Source organism: Callorhinus ursinus, unplaced genomic scaffold (genome assembly GCF_003265705.2).
Source record: "Callorhinus ursinus isolate GAN/ISIS: 27379988/994484 unplaced genomic scaffold, GSC_fseal_2.0 scaffold6, whole genome shotgun sequence".
Classification (NCBI taxonomy): domain Eukaryota; kingdom Metazoa; phylum Chordata; class Mammalia; order Carnivora; family Otariidae; genus Callorhinus; species Callorhinus ursinus.
This window is the reverse complement of record NW_027397068.1, coordinates 50,344,680-50,370,343: the sequence shown is the minus strand read 5'-3', so window position 1 is coordinate 50,370,343 and position 25,664 is coordinate 50,344,680. Positions and strand designations below refer to the sequence as shown.

General features: G+C 40.2%; 1 protein-coding gene and 1 long non-coding RNA gene across 3 annotated transcripts in view; one reads left to right on the top strand and one right to left on the bottom strand.

Moving 5' to 3' along the window:
- TBPL1 (TATA-box binding protein like 1) overlaps positions 1-3,121 on the bottom strand; it is a 35,258-nt gene extending 32,137 nt beyond the window's left edge. The window contains exon 1 of one of the 2 annotated variants that reach the window (XM_025865630.2): positions 2,965-3,121. The gene's annotated coding sequence lies outside the window, so the exon portion shown is untranslated. Of the gene's footprint in view, positions 1-1,859; positions 2,110-2,964 lie in introns of those variants that run through there. The other variant, XM_025865623.2, reaches the window with a different exon arrangement.
- Positions 2,263-22,319, top strand: LOC112818532 (uncharacterized). Its single transcript, XR_003206609.2, has 4 exons — positions 2,263-2,410; positions 5,962-6,009; positions 9,828-9,944; positions 22,271-22,319. It is a non-coding gene; the product is annotated as an uncharacterized lncRNA (long non-coding RNA).
- The last annotated feature ends 3,345 nt before the right edge of the window (positions 22,320-25,664 follow it).

Genomic DNA, 25,664 nt, shown 5'->3' with positions numbered 1-25,664 from the left:
TGAGTATGATGGCAACCCTGAGATTGAGGAAATTCACTAAGTCTCATAGGCACTATGAAAATCTCGGGACTCAACATCCAACAGCCTCAAGTGTGGTCATCCTCCAGGATATCCTTCACAGAAGAACAGCTTTACGAAAAGATTAAACAACAGTCCTTGATTCATTCACCTAAAGGTGACAATACTGTGTTTTTCCTCTGAGGAGTCCTAAAATGCTATTTTAAGTCTCCCAATGTATATACTTCCCATTAAAAGAAACTGCCCACCTCTTTGCACATCCATGAACTTCCTTTAACAAGAGACACTGAACCTCAATTCATCTCAATTCCATGAAAATGCCTGAGCTAAAAACTCTATTCTGGCACCAGTCAACCAATCAAGAGCACTTAGTAGCACTTAGACCATTACAGTTTCTGATTTTGATGGCAGAGAGCATGAAGAGAGGGGGCTGGGGATAAGAATGACACATTTCGTTTTAAGACAAGCCAGGCTTAACAACAACAACAACAACAACAAAGCGGGAGACAAACAGAGGCTGTGGTTGACATAATTGCCTCTGTGACTTATCAGTTTTATTTTCATCTTTAATCCTCGATTTTATATAAAGAGCTTTATTTTCACTGGACACAAAAATGATATTCTCTAGTAGGTATATGTAGCCTTTTCAGTATGCCACAGGGAAACCTCATTTACTGACCTGGAATGATTTGGGAAAGCATAAAACCATTAAATAGTGATGTAAAGCATAAAGAGGTAATATAAGCTGATAAATATGTAACTGGACTATCAGGCTGTGAATAATTCTTCAGAACTGATAGCGATAAAAGTCCCTTCTCCATTCGAATGAACTGCCATTTTCTGAAACTTTGACAGATTATGCTCCAATAGCTAAATCTTTTCCTTATATTTATCTTTTTCAATTTTCTCAGGGATTCTGTAATTGGTTTTTCACACAAAAATCAAACCAAGCCTGTTTCCTCTTTTTTTTTTTCCTTGAGCCAATTTTAAGGCACTGTTCTTAACCCTAAATACAGAAGCCCACGATGGTTAACTGCCAGTGTCGCTCTGGAACTGCAGGTGACAGATGCAGCCAGAGAGCTCACAGATGTGGACTGGCTGCAGTGTGAGTCTTATTGCAATGAGCACACTGACAGAGCCTGCAGATGCACATCTCTGCAGAAGGGGTCTTAAAAACCGTCATTCCCAATTAAATTTACTTTTAGGGTTCTTACTGGCTATCATTAAGCGCTTATCCCAATTCTCATCCTTGCTTAGCCCTACCCACAATTCATTTTATCTTCCTTAGTTCCAGACTCTTCATCAAACCTAATTTGGTTAACAGCAATAATAATAATAAAGCAGGGCTGTTGGCATTACCAGCACCAGGAACCGCGAAGGTGCTATTTGGGAGCCTTCCCGCCGCGGCAGAGGCCGCTGGAAGTTTTCTGGTAAGCAATGGACCCCTAGCATCTTTGCAGGATCCTTCTTTCTCTGGGTGAGAGCTTCACAGAGACAGATGGGGAAGCACCCTTCTCCTGTCTTTCCTAGGGATGGCTAACACGAAAAATAAAATACCTCTTTTCTTATGCTACACCCTGCTCGATAACGCTCGCAGGCAGGGACGCCCCGCCCCCACGCCGTTATCCCTGATGAGCTCCCCAAATATCACCCTGTCCTCCTAAGAAGTGGAGCCTCCCTCGGCCCCCGGACCAGTTGCCCCCACCTTAGTTCCTCTCCTCGGGTCGTCCGCCCCCGCACCTCCCACCCGCAGCACGGCCCCGCTCTCACACACCACCCCCGGCACTCAGGCCGCCCAGTCGCCCGCGCTCCCCCAAGCCCAGGGTCGCCTACGGGGTTACCGTGGGAAGAGGGGGCGGCGGCAGAGAACGCGGCGGCAGCGCTGCTGCCGGTTACGTCGGACGCGAAGGATAAGCTGGAGGACAAGGATGATGATGAGGCGGGCGCGCTCCCCAGTCTCCATGGAACTCCCGCCCCGGCCGGTTGCTAGGAGCCCCCGAGGCTCGGGCTCCGTCTTTCGTGCTTTGTTGTTCCGGGTACTGGGCGGCCGCTTCTTCCCCGCGACAATAAATAGACCAGGCGCGGGGGGAGCATAGAGACAGAGCGCGGAGGCTAGAGCGCCGCCGGACAGGGTGCCCCTGGGTTCCTCGCTAGCCAGTCATTTCCGGCTCTCACTGCTCCCGTCACTTTCCCCCCGCCCCTTTCCCCACTTTCCCTTCCTCCTTCCTCGTCCCCCGAGGCGGGCCCCTCCCGCTCCTGGGCTTGGTGATGTCCGGGTATTGGGGGCAGGGACTGCTATTGGGCTGGACATTTTTTGCTTGAGGACCGTATAAAAAGATTTCGAAAAAAACTGCGTGACCTTTATACATTTTTAGCTGATATCTAAACTTAAGTACGTAATTCCTGGCATACGGTATACTATAAAAGGACTTTAAATTTTTTTGTCGAAACCATAGAACCTTCTCGTTAGCTCATTCAACTTAAAGGTCCACTGTTTAATATAATTAGCACAACTAGTTCTCAACAACTAAATTTATTTTCTAAGACATTTTTCTGTCTGAAAAAGTCCTCTTTCGTTTTTTCAGTTAAACGCGTTATTTTACGACGCGATGAAGCTTTCATTAAGGAATTCTAATTCTAGTCCTAAAATACAGCGACAGGGGATGATAGCGGATGGATGGATGGATGGATGGATGGATAGATGGATAGACAGAAAGATAGGGCAGGGAGCTTAGGTCATACTTCTGTCGCCTCTCCCTTCGCTATTCCTTACTCAACTTGGGTTTGTGGTCAGGGCTCCGCCTTGGAGCCCAAGCACTTCAGTGGCTTTTTCGCAGTGTAGCCAGATCCGGGAAGGATGGACGGGGGAAGAGGGCTGCTGCAGGCTGGGGCTGGGGCGCGGGGCAGAGCGGCTGTTCAGGCCAACGGGCGTAGGAGGGCGCTCACTTGCTAAATTTCCTGAGACCCTTCCACGGCTCTGCGCTCAAATAGCCCTGGAATGATCCGGGGACCCCGGGAGGCGCACCCTCGCCAGTTTGAACGGCCGCTCTGGGGCCCGATGAGCCCTCGGTGGGTGGCCTGAGAGACGCTACCGGCAGGAGCGAGACTCGAGTAACGGCCTGGGGAGCGCCAGGCAGTGCAGAACCTTGAGACGCCCCCGGAGCCCTACTCTCAGACAGGCACGGGCCTCTGTTCCGGAGCTCAGTTGCTGCAGTCAGAAGCCTCTGACCCTGGATGAGGCCAATGGGCAGCTCTGATTTAATAAACGGCAACAAGGCGGGATCATAGGTACCTGGCCTCTGATTGGTGTGACTCCTGGATGAAAAATGATAAAGCCACTGTCCTTTAGGGAGAAAAGGTGAAAGCTGACTTCAGAGGATTTGGGAGTATGCAACCATTTGGGTATTTTATTATTTATCGGGTCTCCAAGAATGCCTCTTGATCTTTTGCTTCCCGCTCTGTTCAGAAAAATATCTGAGCATTTAAAAGCCCTGTAGATTTATGGAATTGCCATTTTGTTTCAATTTCTGTACTAACATTTTCAAATAATATTAAATAATTGTAGCTTGTGTTAGGTGTAAGTGAAGAAAATAAACAAGAAGCTTGATTGGAAAGATGTCTGTATGTTAGTAGGGAGATGACTTTTAGGAGGTAACATCAGCTGTTAACTGAAAGGGATGGAAGTGGAAGGGATGTTCATAGTGTTACCGGCAGAGGGAACAAGATGCTAAGAGTTTGCTATGCTGGAGCATTAGAGTGGATGGGGCATCCTGATCAAATCGAGGGAAAGAGTGACATGAGATGAAATTGGAGAGAGACTAAGGCGTTATACACCTCGTGCCTTGTAGACATGGAAAGGAGATTGGATTTTCTTACAAGTGCTAGGAGAAGTGAAGTGTTTTAAACTGTAGCATAACACGGTCTGATTTACCAAGGGAATAACAAGGGAAAGGCCGTAATCCAGTGATTAGTGTCACTGCTGAAAAGTCAATTTTCCTGCACTTGTGACCAACTTGAAGGTCTTTATGAGGCAACTTTCTTTCAGCGGACTAGCAAGATACTTGGTATAAAGCATGTCAATCGTTTTGGAATCCCTTTTGTCATACGATTTTTGTCAACAATTTGTCTCAGTACAACAGTTCCACATTCTGGAAATGGATTTTGATTTTTCTGCAAGCATCATTCTCCATAGACCTATTGAATGTCTATACACTATCACATTAGCCCATACACCATTCCTCTGCCCAAGGAATTCACTTCATGATGAAAGAAGTAAGACAATGAGATAAAGTCTGTGGGCTTCCTTGGTCTTAGAATGTGCTCCATTATTTAGGTGCCAGGTTAGATTATAATATTATTCATTATTCAGGTGCTAGGTAAGGTTAGAATATACAGTATATGTTCCAAACCAAGACTCTCCATTTACACAGAAATTGATACTGAGGCTGGGAAAATAGTGAGATTTATCTGTTAGATCAGTACTACTTAGAATGTGGTGTATGGACCAAAGCCAGTTTGCAAACTGCAGTGAAATCAGCAATGAAATAAGTATAGAAATTGAGAGGAGCATTTCAAAACTTCTAGTAATTTGACATTAATATGGTATCCAAGCATGCAGTTTTATATTTATGAAAGCATTTGCCTGCATCGGGTTGCTAACTAAAAACAAACAGCGATTCTTCACAATAGATAGCTATGCCTACTAAGGCTTCTAGCTTTATGAACTTGGTTAAAAAAAAATCAAGCTATTGGAATATATTGTTGCTTACTGCTCCCTTAGTGCTATGAGAGAGACAAACTGGTTCAGTAGAGCCATTCTGAAAGAGACGGGCAATGGTAGGGTGGTACTTATATAGCTGTTAAGAGGAGTCCTTTCTGCTTCCTGGTTTAGTTATCCTATATTGATCATGATCAGATAATATCTAGTCTGTCAACTGAAACAACTACATTTTCTGCCCCCCATAAGGTTCATACACTAACCAGAAATGCAGAGACCCAGCAGAGCAATGGAGTCAGGGATGTCTCATTACTCAGGACTCTTCTCAAATATCTTCTCCTGTGGCCCCTTACCAATTGAAAAAGATAATTTCTCCCATTATACCAGTTGAATGGTGCATAAGTTAGGGGACAGAGTCTAAAGCTGTAACCTGGCTTTACAATCCCAGCCTGTTTCTCTCCCTATCATGGGATAGAGTCTGTGGCAAAGACAATGAACTAAGATCCAAGGTGATTGGCAGAGTTGCTAGGCCAGTTTCCAAGAGATAGAAACAAGAAGGGCAAAGTCCCTATTCAAAGCTTACTGTCTCAATGAGATTTCTGATAACAACCTAATGGATTTCCCCCCAAATGACATTGACTGACAGCCAAGTAAATTTTAAGGGATTGCCAGAAAGCCTTTGTCCTTGCAAAAGGCCTCTACTGGTGTGCTTGTCAAAGACAACATCCCAGTCTCGGTATCAGCAGAAAGATGAATTCAGTTACCAGAGCGGTCCCAGGAAATTCCTTCTCACTACTTCTCTAAGGCAGGGTCTTTGAGGATAATAGATAAAGGAAATCTTGACACTTTGAGTGGCTGACCAAAGATCTCAATTCTCTGCTGGAGAAGAGATGCCTTCTTACCCTTATTCTTTTTTTTTTTTCTTTAAATTTTTATTGTTATGTTAATCACCATACATTACATCATTAGTTTTTGATGTAGTGTTCCATGATTCATTGTTTGTGCATAACACCCAGTGCTCCACGCAGAATGTGCCCTCTTTAATAGCCATCACCAGGCTAACACATCCCCCACCCCCCTCCCCTCTAGAACCCTCAGTTTGTTTTTCAGAGTCCATCTTCTCTCATGGTTCGTCTCTGCCTCCGATTTACCCCCCTTCATTCTTCCCCTCCTGCTATCTTCTTCTTTTTCTTTTTCCTTAACATATATTGCATTATTTGTTTCAGAAGTACCTCTTGTCCAACAGGATACGGTAGATGCTCAACCATTGCACAGTGAGTCTCCTTTTTGCCATTTCTCATTAGTTTTTGTTATCCTGTTCCCCACCTCCTTTATTATATATTTGTGCATTGGGGGAAAATACATTATTTATCATTTAGCTAGATCAGGACCTTATCAAGATTGACTACACTCAAAGATCCTGAATTTGGGCTAGATGTGACTTTGAGTTTTCGCCTCCCACTGCATAGGGATCAAGCACATTTTCAACTGCATAAGGTATAGTTGCTTTATGTTAAGAGAAACTATAGAGGGACGCCTGGGTGGCTCAGTCAGTTAAGCGTCTGCCTTCGGCTTGGGTCATGATCCCAGTGTCCTGGAATCGAGCCCCATGTCAGGCTCCCTGCTCGGCGGGGAGCCTGCTTCTCCTTCTCCCTCTGTCTGCCTCTCTGCCTACTTGTACTCTCTATCTCTCTGTCAAATAAATAAATAAAATCTTTTAAAAAAAGAGAGAAACTATAGATATGTAAAAACCAGTGTGTGTGTGTGTACACATACGTGCACTGAATAGTCAAAGGATATCATGTAGGAAACATTTATCGTTTTGTCAGCCCAGAACACCTCTCTTCCTTTAGGAAGAGCACTCTTACCTCTTATTTGGGGAAATATGTTTCCTCTTTACCTTCCTCCAATCCCATGTGCATCCAAATGGGAGTTGCAGTAGTGATAATGATTGGCAGAGAGGTAGGCTTCTGAGCTAAGCTGGGGCAACTGTATTGAAATTGAGTTATCACTCCCAGTTCCAAATTCACTTTATGTCTGCTCTGTGAAGATGGATCTTAATCCTTTAAATATTCTTGTTTGCTAGCTATCAGAATGTTAAGTTTTATCAGTAGAAAAGGAGGGAGAGACATTGAAGTAGGAAAGGGCTTTGCTTCCTGCTTCCAGTGTACCTCCTGACAGGCTCTGGAAGCATGGAAGGCTTCCCTAGAATCTACTTCCTACAGCACAGGTGGCTCCCCTATGGCCACTCAGGGGTCTGAAGGACAGTCAGTGATAAAGGAAAATCTTCCAAGGGGGCATAATTAGAACAGTATATTTGTTTGTATACCATGTCTAGAGTGAGGGGTGACCAGAATGGGCAATTGCTAATGGTTTTTCTAGACATACAGGGATTTGTAAGGAATAAGATTGGAAGATTGGTGACAAGGACGTGTGGGGAAGAGATATATAGATGAATTTCTCTAAATGGGCACAAACTGTGACGATATCTGTGTCCCATTTCGATGCACACTAAAGGTATCCATTACAGAGGAGACTGCTAATAATCAGGTGGACAAAATGGCACTATCTGTGGATGTCAGCCAGCCTCTTACCCAGCCATCCAGGCTTGCTCAATGGGCCCTTGAACAAAATGGCCATCCTAGTAAGGATGCAGGCTATGCATGTGCTCAACAATCTGGACGTCTCCTTAACCAAGGCTCATCTTGGCACTACTGTTAAGTGCCTAATTTACCAAAAGCAGGAAACAACATTGAGTTCTTGATATGGCCCCCTTTCCCAGGGTATGACCCAGCTGTCTCATGGTAAATTGATTATACTGGACCTCTTCCATCACTGAGGGGGCAAAGATTCATCCTTATTGGAATAATCACATATTCTGAAAAATGGATTTGCCTTTACTCCCTTAATGTTTCTGCCAGCACCACTATCTGTGAACTCACCAAATGGTTTATCTGCCCGCAGTGCATCCCACACAACACTGCATCTAATCAGGGAATTCATTTCACAGCAAAGGAAGTGCAGCAATGGGGCCATGTCTATGAAATTAACAGATCTTACCACATCGACCAACACTTGGAAGCAGCTGGCTTAACTGAACAGTGAAATGACTTACTGAAGACTCAGCTGTAGCCTTCTTGGGAGGCAACACCCTGGAAAAATGACATTCTGTCTTTCAGGATATATTTTGAATCGGAGACCATTACGTGGTACCTTCTCTTCCATAGCCAGAAGAAATTTGAATCAAGGTATGGCAGTAGGACTGGCTCTTCTCACAATTTCACCTAATAAACCACTCAGAATTTTTCTTCCCTTATCTGGAAACTTTGCTGCTGGTGTAGAGAATTTAGTCCCCAAGGGGAGAATGCTTCTTTCATGAGATGCATCACTGGTTCTGTTAAATCAAGGATGAGATAGAGAGAGAGAGAACATGAGAGGGGGGAGGGTCAGAGGGAGAAGCAGACTCCCTGCTGAGCAGGGAGCCCGATGCGGGACTCGATCCTGGGACTCCAGGATCATGACCTGAGCTGAAGGCAGTCGCTTAACCAACTGAGCCACCCAGGCACCCCAAGGTGTTGGCGGTGTTGATTTCTTTTGGAGGCTCTAAGGGAGAATGTGTTCCATGTCTTTCTCCTAGTTTCTGGTGGCATCCTGGTAACACTTGGCATTCATTGGCCTGTGAATGCATCACTCCAATCTCTGCTTCCATCTTCATATTGTCTTCTCTGTGTGTGTCTGGGTCTCAAATTCCCCTCTTCTCTCTCATAAGGATACCAGGCGTTGGATTTAGGGCCCACTATAAATCCAGGATGACCTCATCTCAAGATCCTTAATTTAATTACCTCTGCAAAGACCTTATTTCCAAACAAGGGCACATTCACAGGTACTGGGCACCAGAACTTAGACATATCTTCTGAGGCCACAATGCAACTCACTATAGAAGTTAACTTTACAATTGTTCTTTTTATTTTTTTTAAAGTTTTTTTTTATTTATTTGAGGGGGGGGGGGGGGAAGAGAGAAGGCACAAGCAGGGGGATGGGCAGAGGGAAAAGCAGGCTCCCCGCTAAGCAGGGAGCCTGAGGCGGGGCTCAATCCCAGGACCCTGGGATCATGACCTAAGCGGAAGGCAGACACTTACTTAATCAACTGAGCCACCCAGGCACCCCTACAAAATTGTCTTTAAGTAACAGAATATTCAGTGGCACTGTGACTGAATTTGAGGATTAATATAGCCAGCAATGGATACAATGAGTCTGGAAGACTCTGTTTCTCCTCATTTGGGGAAAAGATGAGAATTTCACTTCTAAGGATAGCAGTGTCTATAATTACATAGAAATACAGCATCGTTTTGTTGTAGAGAGGTGCCTCTGGAAGCTCCGCAGTCAGGCGGTCTCCTGTTTGTGCATGTGGGTTCCTACAGTGTCAGCAGCTTCTCTAGTGTCTGCCTCCAACAACACATGTAGCTTCCCCTCCTGCAGCTCACCCCCAAAACCTGCTCCCTAGCATGAGCCTTTGTAGGAGAGCCCCTCCAGTGAGATATCTCCCTGTGACCTGCTATCCCCAGAGTTAGAGGGGGGGATTTCCTGTGAATTCTGTCTGCGAAGCATCATAGTAAATTTCAGTGAGTCATGGCCATGCCCTCTCCACCAAGGTCTGGAGCTCAGCGGCATCGGGGCGGGTGGGGCGGTGTGTGCACAAGGCTGTTCCTTGGCACTCGATCTCAGCCCCAGGAGTAGTGCCTGCTTTTTAAATACGCGGTTTCTGTATTCTTTCCAGTTTTCTTTGTTTCACGCTAGCTAACCCCTTAATACTCCAATTTCCTGTTATAGTTAAAAATTCTTTATATTATACTGTCTCTGCTCAAAATACTGCACAGTTTACCTCTCCTGATTGGACTCACTACCCCACTTTCCTGGCTCCTGTGATTGGTGAGGTAAAGAAAGGGTATGTGACCAAGCCAGGCCAAAGAGTGTCCTACTTCAGGATTTACTGAGGTGCAGCTGGGAAAAAGAACACTTTCCCTTTCTAGTAGTATGACTGGGAAGGTGTGGACTGAGGGCAATGGACTCACATATCCTCTTCTGTAAAAAGGAAGACAATGTTCGCTAGCAGTTAACAAAGCTGACATAGGAAGAGAAGCAGAGACAGAAGATGGAAGAAATAAGATGGAAAGACTCAACAGTTTAAAGAAGTCGATCCTCCTCATATGTATGTATAAATGTAATATATCCCTATCAATAGCTAATGATAATTTTTAATAAAATTCATCAAATTCTAAATTTCATCTGAAAAAGAAAATACAAGAGCATGACATATATATATATATATATACATATATATATATATTAAACTGACAGATCTAAAAACACATTAAAAAGCAACAATAATTAATATAGTATAGAACTGGGGCAAGGATGGACAGAAAATGAGTGGAAAAGAACAGAAAACAGAGATCCATGTATTTAAAGGAGCCTATTAAATGATAAAGGTGCATTTCAATTCTGTTGAAAAAGGGTAATCGGCCAATAAATGGAAGACAGTTGGCTATCCACTGAAAAAGGTATATATACAGTCAGATCTTTATTTCATAACAAAAATACATTCCAATGGATTAAAGAGCTCTACTGTCTCCAATTTTAGCCCCCTTTTGGAGGAGTTCTTATGACATTTGTCAAATGTGTGAGTTTCAAAGATCCTCAGCTCTGTTAGGTTTTTATCATCAAATCTCTATCCATATAGTTTATTTATAAATGACTATGTAACCTTTTTTTTCTACACAAATAACACACAAATACATTTCCTTTGTAGAAATTCAGACAACACAAACATACACACACACAAATGGACTTTCCTCTGTTCCCCCCTCCTGCCATCTCATCCCCCACCTCAGATTTAACACTATCGTGTGACATCTACTTTATATGATTCAGAAACTCTCCTCTGTTCTGGTATTCTGGTGGCACCTCAGAGTCATTTTTTGTGCTGCTATGGATTACATTTTATGTTTATATTTCTTCTATTAATATAATTGAATCTTGAAAAGCTAGAGATGTTTGTATTTTTAGGCCACCTACTTGAAAAAAAAGTTCATTTGGTCATTTAATCCATAATTCAAATCACAACTAAGATAAATAGCGTTTTTTTGAAATACATAAAATTAGTTAGAAAATGCATCTCGCCCTCTCGTAGTGGGAAAGTTATGTACTTAATTTTTACTCTGGAAATTTTATCCTGCACACTTAACAACTCATTAACTTGGGGGGAGCAGGGTGGAGGTTGATGTGGGGAAAATATCCTTAGATTTGTATTGTTTGAAAAAAGTTACAGGATGACCGATTTTAGATCTTGTTGGGTTGTTACATAAGATTAATAAAAGACTACTATTTTATAAAGAGAATAAAAAATAGAGTGTATAAATTCTCATCTAGAAGACAAAAATTAAATAATAAAACAAATAAACAATTAAACAAGTATAAAGAAAGTTAAGAGAGAAAAAAGACATAGAAAAAGTGGAACAGGGGAGCCTGGTGGGCTCTGTCCCTTAAGCTTCTGCTTTCGGCTCAGGTCATGATCTCAGGGTCCTAAGATGGGGCCCAGCATTGGGCTCCCTCTGCAGCTCCCCCTGCTTGTGCTCGTTCTCTCACATACTCTCTCTCTCAAATAAAAAAATAAAATCTTAAAAAAGAAAAAGTGAAACAAAAAGAAAGCATAAAGGTAGTGGAAATAAGTTATAAATTTCTACTAACCATAACACATGTAAATAGGTTAAACTCACATGTAAAATATGCCAGAAAAATATAACAGTAGATTAAAAATAGAAATATATTCTGTGTATAAATATGTTGAGTTCAAAAACAGAGATTGTTCCAGTGGATTAAAAAAAAATAAAAAGAGGGGCACCTGGGTGGCTCAGTCGTAAGCATCTGCCTTCGGCTCAGGTCATGATCCCAGGTCCTGGGATCAAGTCCCCCATCGGGTTCCCTGCTCGGCGGGAAGCCTGTTTCTCCCTCTCCCACTCCCCCTGCTTGTGTTCCCTCTCTTGCTGTGTCTCTCTCTGTCAAATAAATAAAATCTTTAAAAATAAATAAATAAATAAATAAATAAACAAAAAGAAAATATAAGATCTCCAAAGATGTTTTATATTTAAAGAGTAAAAATTATGAAAATTAAAAATGAAAAAGATTCCAGAGGGTGGGGGGATGGGGTATATGGGTGATGGGCATTAAGGAGCGTACGTGATGTGATGAGCACTAGGTGTTATACACAAGTGACGAATTACTGAACTTTATATCGGAAACTAATGATGTACTATATGTTGGCTAATTGAATTTAAATTAAAAAAATTCCAGGAAAATGCTAATCATAAAAAACTAGTAGCTGTATTAATATCAGCAAAATAAAAGTAAAAATTAGTAGATAAAAGTTTAAAATTTGACTAATTTATATCAGAGTAGATATGCCAATAAATCTCTGAGTTATTAATAGGTAAAGCAGATAAAAATTAGTAGAGATTAATATAATTAATATGATTTTTATTTGCTTTAAAGAAGAAAGCCTGAAAATTCATGAGCTAAATATCAACTTAAGAAGTTAGAGAAAGAAAAGCAGAAGGAAGTCCAAGAAAATAGAAAAAACACATGATAAAGACAGAAATTAATGAAATAGAAAACACAAAGAAAATACAGAGGATTCTACTGATTTTTTAAAAAGGATAATAGAGTAGACAACCCTTGTATGAGTCTGACCAAGGAAAACAAGAGATAAGCTTAAATAAAAACAATTAGAGGGAGCCAGGGTGGCTCAGTGGTTAAGCATCTGCCTTTGGCTCAGGTCATGATCCCAGGATCCTGGGATCCAGCGCCGCATTGGGCTCCCTGCTCAGTGGGAAGCCTGCCTCTCCCTCTCCCACTCCCCCTGCTTGTGTTCCCTCTCTCGCTGTCTCTCACTCTGTCAAAATAAATCTTAAAAGAAAAAATGAAAAAAAATAAAAACAATTAGAAATGAAAAACGGAATCTTAGCCTCAGATAAAGACCAAAAAGATAAAAAGAGAACACTACGAGCAACCTTATGCCAATAAGTTCGGACATTTTGAAGAAATGAGCAATTTCCCTAAATAATAACAGCAAAAATGACTCAGGAAGAAAGGAATAGAGCTCTGGATTCTGGTAATTGACCAATTCTCTTACAGAAAACTACTAAAAATTCTGGGAGAAAAATCTAGAAACTTTTCTTTAAAAAAAAGATTTTATTTATTTATTTGACACAGAGAGAGAGAGAGAGAGACAGTGAGAGAGGGAACACAAGCAGGGGGAGTGGGAGAGGGAGAAGCAGGCTTCCCGCTGAGCAGGGAGCCTGATGCAGGGCTCCATCCCAGGACTCTGGAATCACGACCTGAGCCAAAGGCAGACGCTTGATGACTGAGCCACCCAGGACCCCTAGAAGCCTTTCTTAAAAGCAAATACTGAAAAGAGAATAAGAAGGCCAAAATTAAGAACGAAGGAAGAACTGAGAAAGGTAAATGATCATTAGAAGGTGTTCTTGCTTGGTGAGTATTGGCCAGTCCTGAGAACTAGGACTTGTATTTTGATGTCCTTACTGAGGGAAGAGCACATCAATAGCCCAGTGATGGCACTAAGTGGGAAGTTAAATAGGAGTTCTTCCTGGCACCAGAGTGAGACACAAAAGAGCTATATGCTGAGCGTAAGAATGTACGTGAAGTAGACAAGTCCTCTCGTGGAAACATCAAACTTTGAACTTATATTAAGATGATTTCAGACTGATAAGTTTCCCTAGATGTCTAGCGGAAACACAGACCTCTTTGTAAGAAGGTATATTTCTATTAGGTTTCAAATTATTCTTAGAAATAGGTTTTTTTCTTTCTTTCTTTTTAGAGATTTTATTTATTTGTGAGAAGGAGAGAGAGAGAGCACAAGCACGGGGAACAGCATAGGGAGAGGGAGAAGCAGGCTCTCTGCTGAGCAGGGAGCCAGACGCCGGGCTCGATCCCAGGACCCTGGAATCATGATCTGAGCCAAAGGCAGATGCTTAACCAACTGAGCCACCCAGGCGACCCCCTATAAATAGGTTTTCAAGTACTATTCCCAGCACATATATAGTTCAACTTACACAGGCACTTAGAGAAAGAAGACAATGTGAGCAAGAACCAAAAGAAACAAGAGATAACAGAAATAGAGCCATAAATATTTAATATTTGAATTTAGAAGATTATCAAATAGGTAATAAAATAACTATGCTTACTTCTTAATAAATAAAAGATAAATTTGAAATATCTGTAGGAAAAAATTACATAGCAGATTTGAAAAAGGTCGAGATGAAATTGCTAGAACCAAAATTAAAAACCTGATGGTTTTAACAACAGAGCAAACACAGCTGAAAGGGGAATTGGTGAACTAGAAGATAAATTAGACAAAATATTTTAAAAATGAAATAGAGACAAAAAGAAAGTACGAAGGAAAAGGTATTGACATAAATTATGGGGAGACATGATTAACATACATTTAATCAGAATCCAGAAAGTAGAGGAGAGAGAAAATAGGCAAAGGTAATATCTGAAGAGATAATGACTGATATATATGTGATTAATAAGAATTACAAATATTGCTTAGTTGAGATTAACTGAGAAAAAGAGAAAGTACAAACAGTTACTATCAGGAATATGAAAGGGACATCATTACGGATGCTGCAGACATTAAAAAATAATCAGAGGATATTATAAACATTTATATATATAGCAATGGATTTGATAATATAGAAGATAAGGACAGATTCTTAGGAAAACATATTTTGCCACACCTAAGAACTTAAATTAACAGCCCAGATTTTTCCACAAAAAAATTTCAGGCCCAGATGGCTTTTGTGGATACCAAATATTCTGGTATCAAGCATTCAAAGAAGAAAAGTAGTCCCAACCTTATATGAAATGTTCCAAAGAATAGAAAAATAGGAAATAGTTGTAGATTTATTTATGAAACTAGAATGACTTGTTACCAAAACATGACAAAGAGAGTGTGAGATATGAAAATACTGGTCATTTTAATCATTAGGCAAAATCCTTGAATAAAACAATTCAGAAATGATAGTCTTCTCAATAAATGGCTCTGGAATTATTTGGTCACCAAATGGGGGGGGAAAAAAAAAGAACATCAATCCATTTCTTGAAGCATATATAAAAAATTACTTCAAAAATGGATGCTACACCTAAAGGTAAAGCCTAAAACTATGAAACTTCTTGAAGAAAACACAAGGGAAAATTTGATGACCTCAAATCAGGCAGATATTTCTTATACATGACATCAAAAGAATACCTATTAAGGCACTAATACTTTGGATTTCATCAAAATTAAAAAACTTCTACTGGTTTTTTTTTTAAGATTTATTTATTTATTTTAGAGAGTGGGGGAGGGGCAGAGGTAGAAGAAGAAAGAATTTCAAGCAGACTCCCTGCTGAGAGTGGAGCCTGACAAGAGTGGATTTCACAACCCTGAGATCATGATCCTGAGTCATGACCTGAGCTGAAATCAGGAGTTGGAGGCTTAACCAAGTGAGTCACCCAGGTGTCCCACAAACTTCTACTCTTCAAAAAACATGTGAAGAGAATGAAAAGGTAAGCTATAGACTTGGAGAAAATACTTCAAATCATGTATCTTATAAAAACTCTAAAAAATTATAAAAAGAAAATTATAACAAAAGAAGTCAATAAAACACAGAGCAAAAGACTTTGACACTTCATCAAAGAAAATATACAGGTGGCAAATAAACCTATGTAAAGATGTTTAACATCATTAGTCATTAGAGCAATTCAAAAAAGCCACAATGAAATAACACTACACAGCTATTAAAATAACTAAAATTAAAAAAAAACAAACCTGATCATACCAAGTGTTAACAAGGATGCAAAGGAAATATATCTCTTATACACTACTGATGGAAATGTAAAATGGTAACTCATGCAAAGACTTGTACACAAATGTTCATGCAACTTTGTTTTTAATAACCCAAAACAAGAAGCAAAGCAAATATCCAGTAACAGGTGAATGGGTAAACAAATGGTGGTATCTTCATAGAATGGAGACAGAAGAAATACCAGAATTTCTAATAAGAAGTAAAAAGGAACAAATTATTGCTACAGGCAATAACAACATTGATGAGGGCGCGTGGGTGGCTCAGTTGGTTAAGCGACTGCCTTCGGCTCGGGTCATGATCCTGGAGTCCCGGGATCGAGTCCCGCATTGGGCTCCCTGCTCGGCGGGGAGTCGGCTTCTCGCTCTGACCCTCTTCCCTCTCGTGCTCTCTGTCTCTCATTCTCTCTCTCTCTCTCTCAAATAAATAAATAAAATCTTTAAAAAAAATAACAACATTGATGAATCTCAAAATAATTATGCTGAATTAAAAAAAAAGTCAGCAAAATGAGTACATACTGTATTATTTCATCTGCAGAACATTCCAGAAATGCAAACTACTATATAGTGACAGAAAGCTTATCAGCGGTTCCCTGAGGATGCAGGAGAGGGGTGAGAGGAAGAGATTATAAAAAGGGGCATGAGAAAACTTTTTGAAGTGACAAAAATGTTCATTATCTTGATTGTGGTGATGGTTTTTTGAGTGTAAGTATATCTCAAAACTTATAAAATTATACACTTAAAATATATGCAGTTTATTATATGTCAATTTTACTTCAATAGAGGGCTTAACCTACAAGCCAAAATGTAAAAAGGGAAATATACCATGGCCAAGTGAGTTTATCCCAGGAATGCAAGGTTACTTTCATACGTGAAAGTAAATGAATAGAGGCACCTGTGTGGCTTAGTTGGTTAAGCATCTGACTCTTGATCTCAGCTCAGGTCTTGATCTCAGGGTTGTGAGTTCAAGCCCCATGTTGGGCTCCACCCTGGGTATGGAGCCTACTCAAAAAAAAAAAAAAGTAAGTAAATATAATCCACTAAATGAATAAAGTAGAAAATCAGATGGATATTTCAATAGGAAAAAAAGCATCTGATGAATTTCAATACGCATTTATGATTTAAAATGTAACTTTTATGAGGTCAGGAATAAAAGCAAATTTCCTTAAACTGATAAGAAGTATCTACAAATAATAACAATAACTTTATTGCAGATATCATACCTAATGGTGAAATACCAAATACTTTCTCTTTAAGAGTGGGACTCAGACAAGGACAATTGCTGTTAAACTTTTGTTTCAACCAGCTCTCTGCTGGAATACTAGCCAGGTGAGTATGGCAAGAAAAACAAATCAAAGATACAAGGATTTAAAACAAAACAGAATGGTTATTTCTAGCAGACGAAATGGTTATATAAAAAGGAAATTTAGAATAAAAATGGAGTTTGGCAAGGTTGCTAAATACAAAATAAAAATATAAAAATTAGTTGCGTTTCTATAAATCAGCTAACAACTAGGAACCAGAAGCCACTCTAACTACTTTAAACAGAAAGAAATTGAATAGACAAAATTAGAGGAATATGAAATCATTGGAAGAGTTGAGTTTCCAAATATGAATCTCAGAACAGCACAGAAGGATCCTCCAAAGAAGACCACAAGAACTAAGCTAGAGAATCAGGCAACTGCATTCAGTAGCATACCACCACTGCGGCAATTCAGGAATCTGAAATCAGAAAGCCACTTCCCAACTTCCTCTCAACCCAGTGCCTGCGAGGTGCGACTGGATTCTAGAACAGGGCTACAAACTCCATACCTCAGTGCCCTTGCCTCCTCGCCAAAAACTGATGAAGTGACAGAAAGGTGACTTTTGCCTTACTTTTGTCTCCCAAATTGCCTGTAAGTGTTTATGATTGGTGGGAACTAATTCACAAAGATAAAACTAGCTTCAAGGAGATTCTGCAAGATGTAGATTTTAGCTTTCCAGACTCTGCTGCAAGTGCCAGTGACAACATAGCAGTGACACTAGAAAAGAGCAGGAATGAAAACTGAGGATCAACCATATGCACTTTGACTAGCAACGAAGAGTTGCAAGAATGTAATAAAAATGCATAATATTTATAGGATCTACAAAACAAAGCATTTATGAGTACTCATAGTAAGATATGCAAGACCTTTATGTAAAAATTATACTATTAAATTCAAGAACACTTACACAAATGCAGAGATATACCATTTTTACAGGTAGGAAAACTCAATATCCAAAAGAAGTAATTTCTTCCTAAATTGGTCTATAGATTCAATAGAATTCCAATCTAGATCTCCAGAAGATTTTTGGAGGAATTTCACAAAATCTTGAAGAACGAGTTTGGGAGAAAAGGGTGAGAGTTGCCCTATCACTTAGCATAATTTATTATAAAGCTATATGATTAAATGATGAATTATTGGTGCAGGATTAGATCAACTGACTTGTGAAACAGAGTAAGGGGCCAAAGTCAGACTCATATAGGGAAACATGATATAGATCAGAAGTCATGTTGTAATTCCAATGGGGAAAGAATGGACGAATCAATTATCAGTGTTAGGAAAATGGGTTATAAAATAGGACCCTTACTTCACACCATACAGGAAAATCAATTCCAGCACAATTAAGGACTTAAATGTGAAGGGCAAAGTTTCAAAACTGTAAAAAGAAAATATGGAAAGGCGCCTGGGTGGCTCAGTTGGTTGAGCGACTGCCTTCGGCTCAGGTCATGATCCTGGAGTCCCGGGATCGAGTCCCACATCGGGCTCCCTGCTCAGCGGGGAGTCTGCTTCTCCCTCTGACCATCCCCCCTCTCATGCTCTCTCTCTCTCTCTCAAATAAATAAATAAATAAAATCTTTAAAAAAAAAAGAAAAGAAAATATGGAAGAATAAATCTATGATCTCAGAATTGGGAAATGTTTCTCAAACAAGATACAAAAAGCCATAACCATAAAGCAGTTTGAGTTTAGAACATTAAAATCAATGTCCTCACTCCATGAAAAAACAAGGACAAGAAGAGAAGAACTTCTGTAAATCAGTAAGAAAAAGCCAGACAACCCGTTGAAAAATGGGTGAAAGACCTGAAGAGCATTTCACAGAAGAAACATCATAATATGAATAAAAATATGAGTCAATCATAGGGAAAGATGCTCAATCTCATCTTGTTAGTAGTTATCAGGATAACTCTTGCACTGAGATATGTGCACAAAAATATTTAAAGCCACATTGCTAATAGCTAAAGTGGTACAAAAAAATTCCAAATGTCTCCTGAAAATAGAACAGATAAATTGTGGTGTGTTTATACAAGGGAATATTATATAGCCGTTAAAAAGAATAAACTAAAGCTAGAAGCAATCACAGGGTTCAATCAATTCAGTATTGAGTGTTATGAACAAGTTGCAAAGACTATATAGAGTATGATACCGGCTCAAAGATGGGCAAAATTAAACAAACTTAAAAAGCTCTTTGAAGCAAGCCTTTCAAAAAAAAACTAATAAAGACATTTCTTTTTATAAGTAAGGGTACTATAAACAAAAAATCCAGGATAACGTTTACCTTATTGGGAGGAAGACGAGATAGCTGAAGAGTCAAACTTTGAACATTTTGATGTCTTTTGTGTTTATATTATTTGTCAAGCCTGGACTAGCAGCATATTCATTAAAGTAGAACAACAATGACGATGCCTCTTATCACCATAATTTTCTCCTCTTTGTTCTAGAAGTTCTAGCCAATAAAATGAGATAAGAAAAAGAAATAATTATAGGAAAGGCAGAGTAAAATGATTTTTATTTGCACATGATGGTGTTATCTGGAAACCCCAATAAAATCAATTTAAAAATCCACCCAAACTAATAAAACTTTAGTGAAGAGATCATTTCCTGCAATATCTGTCATTTGTTGGTATCTGCAATGTGCCAGAAACTCTGCTTGACACTGTACATTCATTGTTTCAATTAACCCTCACAAGCAACCCTCTGGGGTAAGTTAGTGTCTCTACCAAGATGAGGAAAAGGGTCGGGTTCGGGTTGAGTAACTTACTCAAGTGGCAGGACAATTCAAAGCATGGTATAATTCCAAAGCTTGTGCCCTGAAACACTTTGCTATATTGTCTCCAAATAAATCCTGAAAGTAAGATACTTTCTCTTATAACAGAACTAACCAGGGATCAGGACATTTGTTCAAGGAAGAATACTTGGATACTTTTAATGGCAAGCATTATCAAACTAGAATAGTAAATATCTTACCTAAAAGTGCATATACTTCAGACAGACCAAATATATAATGCAATGTGATCAAGATTTCTCTCCTGAACAGTGCTGCAGAAGGTGTCTTAAATTTTTCTGTCCTCCCCTTTAGAGACAGCATGCAAATGGCTATCTTTCTGTTAACTTTTTTTTTTCTTCAGAAGAGTTACAATAATATTACTGATCAGTTAATGATTATCCTCTCTGAAACTGTGCCTTGATTGGCTTGGGGTGGTTTTGTATTTCTCCTCCTGGCAGCAGTTAGAATTACTTCCATTAGCAATGATTTTTTCCCCTAACTTTCCTCTAAGATGGTAGTTTTATATATAAGGATTGATTTTAGGATATTTTCTAGGGTGTGGAAATTAAATACTTATAACTAGTGTTTTCTAGCACATTTCTAACTTCCATCAGAATCTTCATTAATTCCTTTTGTCCTGTAGACTCTCAAACTTTTCAGAGACGTTTGCTGAGTGGGTTGCTTTCATACCTTCTGCATTTGAAAAGGCTGGGAACACCCTCACCTCAAGCCCTCCTTCACCTCTTCCCCCATCTGTTGCATGCTTGTTCGGCTTGCGCCTGAAGACTCTGTCCCATCATCCCCATCTCACAATCTTAGATTCAAGTTCAGTTTCCAAGTCAGCCTTGGAATCATTAATTAGAGCTAGAAGGGACGTTGGAGATCAGTTTGGTTTTATAAATAAGGAAAGAAGGCCCACACTATTTTTTCCTACTTATTTCCTCCAAAACGTGGTTTTGTATCAGTTGATTTCTTCTGAAAACCAATACCCATTCAGTAACAATGGGGATCCCTGTTGTGAAACTACAGAACCTGAAATGAGAAACAAGGCTGCCACCCCGTGGTGTGAACGGAAAGGAGGGATTTATACAGAGAATTGTGAAAACTGAGGAAATTATGCACGGTAAATTCTCATTAACTAGAACAGTAATGACCAACTTTTGTAATTGTCATTGTGATTCATTTAGTGAGATTTACAAGAACGTGAAATTCTTTTTAGGCGACATTCTGAAGTCCCAGGAAGATATAATTGACTGATCTATGTTCACAGACTAAGAGATCTATGGAAGGAATATATATATATATATGTTTATCTTAAAAGTAGGTCTAGATAGGCACAATTTTATTTTATAAAACTGAATTAAGTAAAACAATATGCTATAGATTATTAAATTCTTAAAATTCTCTTTGTCCCTACCTTTTTTCACAGATACTTTTGTCATTATAGTCATCTTATACAAATGAGATAATTTAATGAAATAGAATTTAAAGAAATCTAAGTGAAGCTAATACTTAAATGTGAAATATTTGGATGAATTTGCTTTCAGTAGTTATATAAGTGTTGCTCTAGTTTGAGCATCACAGAAATGGGCACTGAGATCTATTTTGGGCTAAACATAGAAGTGGAAGCCTAAGGAGACTCATTAGTTGAGTTGCACAGAGGTCCCCTCGGTCGATGTAATGCTTTCAGCAAGCGGACACAAGGTAAGAAACGAGGCCATGAAACATCAGTTTGCCAAAAATATTTACTATATCAGCAATTATCTTCATCCTAGACAATTGCAAATTGCTTGAGTCAAGTACGCATGGGTCTGCCCTGTCTCACCTGGAATTAATGAGAATGGACAAGGGGTGCCATATCAGTAACTCCAGAGAAATGGGCTGCTCACCATAACACAGCCTAACATTTTTAAAGGAGCCGAAAAATCTCGAGGCAGTAATTTCTTTTTTTTTTTAAGATTTTATTTATTTATTTGAGAGAGAGAGAGAATGAGAGATAGCACAAGAGGGAGGAGGGTCAGAGGGAGAGGCAGACTCCCTGCTGAGCAGGGAGCCCGATGTGGGACTCGATCCCGGGACTCCAGGATCATGACCTGAGCCGAAGGCAGTCGCTTAACCAACTGAGCCACCCAGGCGCCTAGTAATTTCTTTTATTAATTGAATGTAGCTAAAAAAATATATTAGCCCCATTTTATATTTTTAAAACTTAAAAGTCAGGAATGTTTGAAATAAATCCTATTTGGGTTCAAATCCTACTGCCCCCACTTAGGTGATAACTTTGGTCAAGTTATATTTAACCTCTCCAGCCTTTAGTTTCTCATCTGGAAAATGGGGCTGGTCATACTTACCCCCTGGACTGTAGCAAGGGTTAGGCGGGAAAAGGCATGCGCAGGACCTAGCGCCAAGCCTAACACCTAGTGCTCCATAAACATTAGGCTGCTAGCATCGCCCAGCAGCGGAGTTGTGGGTACAACCAGACTCTAAGTGTGCTCACAACGAAACTATCAAATTTCATAGAGAAAACCATAACTTCTATTGCATTTTTTAGGCATTCAAAGAAAAGATGTGTCAGACAAAAAGAAGAAGAAGAAGAAGAAAAGAAGAAGAAGAAGAAGAAGCTGATTACCAGCGGGTTTTCTCAAAGGGCACTGCATTTTCAGCCTGATGCCTGGAATTTCTTGGCCCATCAAAAAAAAAATAATTAGTCTCTTGGTGAGAAATTCAGGCTGAGTTAGTGAGAAGACTGATGATTTTCTAATCAGATGGTCCCAGGTTCATATTTTTAGATCCATCACTTACTAGCTATATGTTCTTGGACTTCAGTTTCTCATATGTTAAAATAGAAAGAATAAAACCATGTACTTACATATGGCTTGTTGTTTAATATAGTGGCTATTTTAGCATCCTACATCAGAATGTTTGTAAGCATCTATTCTAGAACACGTCTCAATAATTTTTGTTGTTGTTCCCTTGGGATTCTTTGATGATGGTGATGGTAATAGAGAAATCCCGAGATTTAAGTACTTGGGAAGTTGATTTACAAATCCGTTTTGTTTGATGAATAGGGAAATAAAAACCGGAAGAGAACGGTTTGGGCAGTGTTCCAGTTATTCAGTGTGTTGCCTCTCAGCCCCCAATCCACTGTTTTGCAGCCGGATTTGATCCACAGTTCTCTCCTTGAAGCTGGCACAATGCTACACTTCGTCAGTAGAGGGAGCTGGAGGGACATTGCAGGAAGATGGGCTCGTTTTTTTCAAATTCACTTACTGCGCTCCTTCCGAGCAGGGTCCTTTGAGGGGCCGGCTTCTGCAGGCCAGGCTCCTACAGAGCTGTGGCAGCGAGCAATGTCTGGTGGCCAACACAACACAGGGCCTCCCCGTGGGGGGACCTGTACCCAGTACCTCCTCGGATGGCTTTACAATGACTTCTGAGGTGTGGCATCTCTTGTGCATGCTTTCCCTTGCAGAATGCCCACAGGGCAAATTCCCAGTGAATCCCAGTCATGGTTCCCAGGTTGCCAGCCTCTGTTGGCCCCCACCCCGGAAGACTGTTCCCTGCACTCCACTCCAACAGGATTTCCTTGCTTGCCGGTCTGTGCTCCAGCCAACTACCGATCAACTCTGGCCCAGAACAGCTAGGGGTTTTCTCTGTCCGGGGGACTTCCCCAATAAGGCCCGAGTCTTAGCCTTGGAAGGAGGGGGCCTCTTTTCCAAGTTTACTCCCTTTGAGGGTATACTTTCTTAGCCCCAGTTCTTCTTTCTAGTTAATCCTCTGCGGTAGTTAATTTTTTATTTTTCCAGTTTTTGCTTTTTTGTAGCTTTTTATTTTTTATTTTTATGTGTTTTATGTTGGGCATAAAATTTATTTCTAATTTTTTAGAATGTTATAATTAACATACTTCTTTTTTAAATTGTATTTTATTATGTTATGTTAATCACCATACATGGAACACTACATCAAAAAGCTAATTTTTAGATTAAACCTTCATTGTTCAGATTACTATATGGTTTCTGATTGGACACTGACTATAAAAGTGGGTCCTTTTTCCAACCTCAGTGAAAACTCAATTAACTCTATTCCAGCACAGAAGTAACTGTCTTGTGACAAAGCTTCCTCTGCCCCTGAGATCTTCCTGTAAAGTTCTGAATATAGAATGGAGATTTTTGTTTCCTTATGTCAATCACGTTCCTTTTGTCAATTCATCTTTGGCTCAAGACATATAAATTTCATATTAAAAGGTCAAATCAGTAGTGATGGGAACCTGCAAATATTAGGCCTCTCCCAGTTACTAGTTGATTTAATTAGGTGGATGTATACTGTTCTAGAATCCACCTTACACTGCAGCTAAATCTTCAAACTGAGGCAATTGGGAAAGGCTTCATGGAGTTGGCAGCATTTGAGTTGGGCGTTGAAGGAAGGATAGGTTCTCACAAAACATTGAAATATAGCCACAGTCATGGGAATATTTCAAGCATAAGGAAAAAGATACAGAGGCATACCTTTTTACTGGGAACAAACTCATTGGATAGGGAAGAAGAAGGAATAGAGTTTAGAAGAAGGTAGAATCAGATTGCGGAGGGCCTTGAATGCTAAGCAAAGAAGCATGGAGAGATACTATATTTTCATGTAGGTTTAGCTTCAGTGTAAATAAGTTGAATTGGAAAGTGATCCTAAGACCTAATCAAGGACACTAATGAAAAAATTATTATAGTAACCAAGATATGAAGCCATCTGGACCCATAATAATGGAACAAGGGAGAGTGGGGAAAATGGAAAGGACTAACGGAGGTATAGAATCTATGTAAAGGAAGACTGCATTAGAGACTGAATGGGTGGGTATGAGAGAGGAAATCTTGATGATTCTAGGTGTCCGGTTTATGTGTGGCACAGAAGCAGGGGATCATGGGAAAACAGAATTCGTGTTAATTTTCTAACCTAGCTGGAATATACTGTGAGAAATGGAAAGTCCCTATAATAAATATAACTGGTATGCTGATGTAACTCAAACAGTTAATTCACTTATTTATTCATCCATTCTCCTGCCTTTTTAAAAAAGTGTTCAGTGGGGGAATTTCTTCTTATTCCCCTGAATGAAAATTTGGCAAGTCCTCTCACTTTTGTGCTCATTCTTATGTAGGAGACAGTGCTAAGTGTCACGGAGTCTCAATCCAGTAATTAGAATATCCAACCCAAGATGTTAATAGAAATTCTGGACTATATTATGTGTTAAGCCTCAAACCCCTAGCACAGGCCAACCTGGGGCTGCAAGTGACAAAGGGGCATAGAGTTGGCCTCATCTCAGTTTTCCCCCCCCTTTTTATTTCTTCCTCTACCTTCAACCCTCACAGTTTCCCACCTTGAAAAGTTGAAACAGGAAGGAGTTGTTCCAGAGACTCATAAGGGACAAGAAAAGCTCTCACAAGAACAGGGCATCATTATAATCTGACTCCATGTGGTCTGGACCTGGCAGACATTTAGAGCCAACCTTTGTCTTATGGGCACTGTCCTTTGTTCCAGATGGATGCATCTCCACTTTTGGAGGCCACTTGAGGCTCTATGTGTGAATTTTAACTTACTGCTTGCGTCCCTTTGCCCCTCCAGGTTGTGTGTTTAGACGGGGCCCATTGTGCCCTCATATGCCTATTCTCTCTCCTGTGGGGGACAAGCTCTGGGTATATAGATCCTAGCACAGTATCCCTCTCCTGGCTTCACCAAAGAAGAAGCCAAACCCTCCTGCACCCCCCTCAAGCAGAAATAAAACACTGAGCTATCTGGGTAGCCCTGGGGAAACTTCCCCACCCCATAAGATAGTTGGCTCCTCCTTTGCCTCTTGGGATTGGGGTGAGACTGGGCTCACAGTTTAGTCTCATATCTCACACCATATCTTCTGCCAACTTTCCCCACACTTTCCTGTCCCTTTTATATTCTTGATTTGGTTGAGA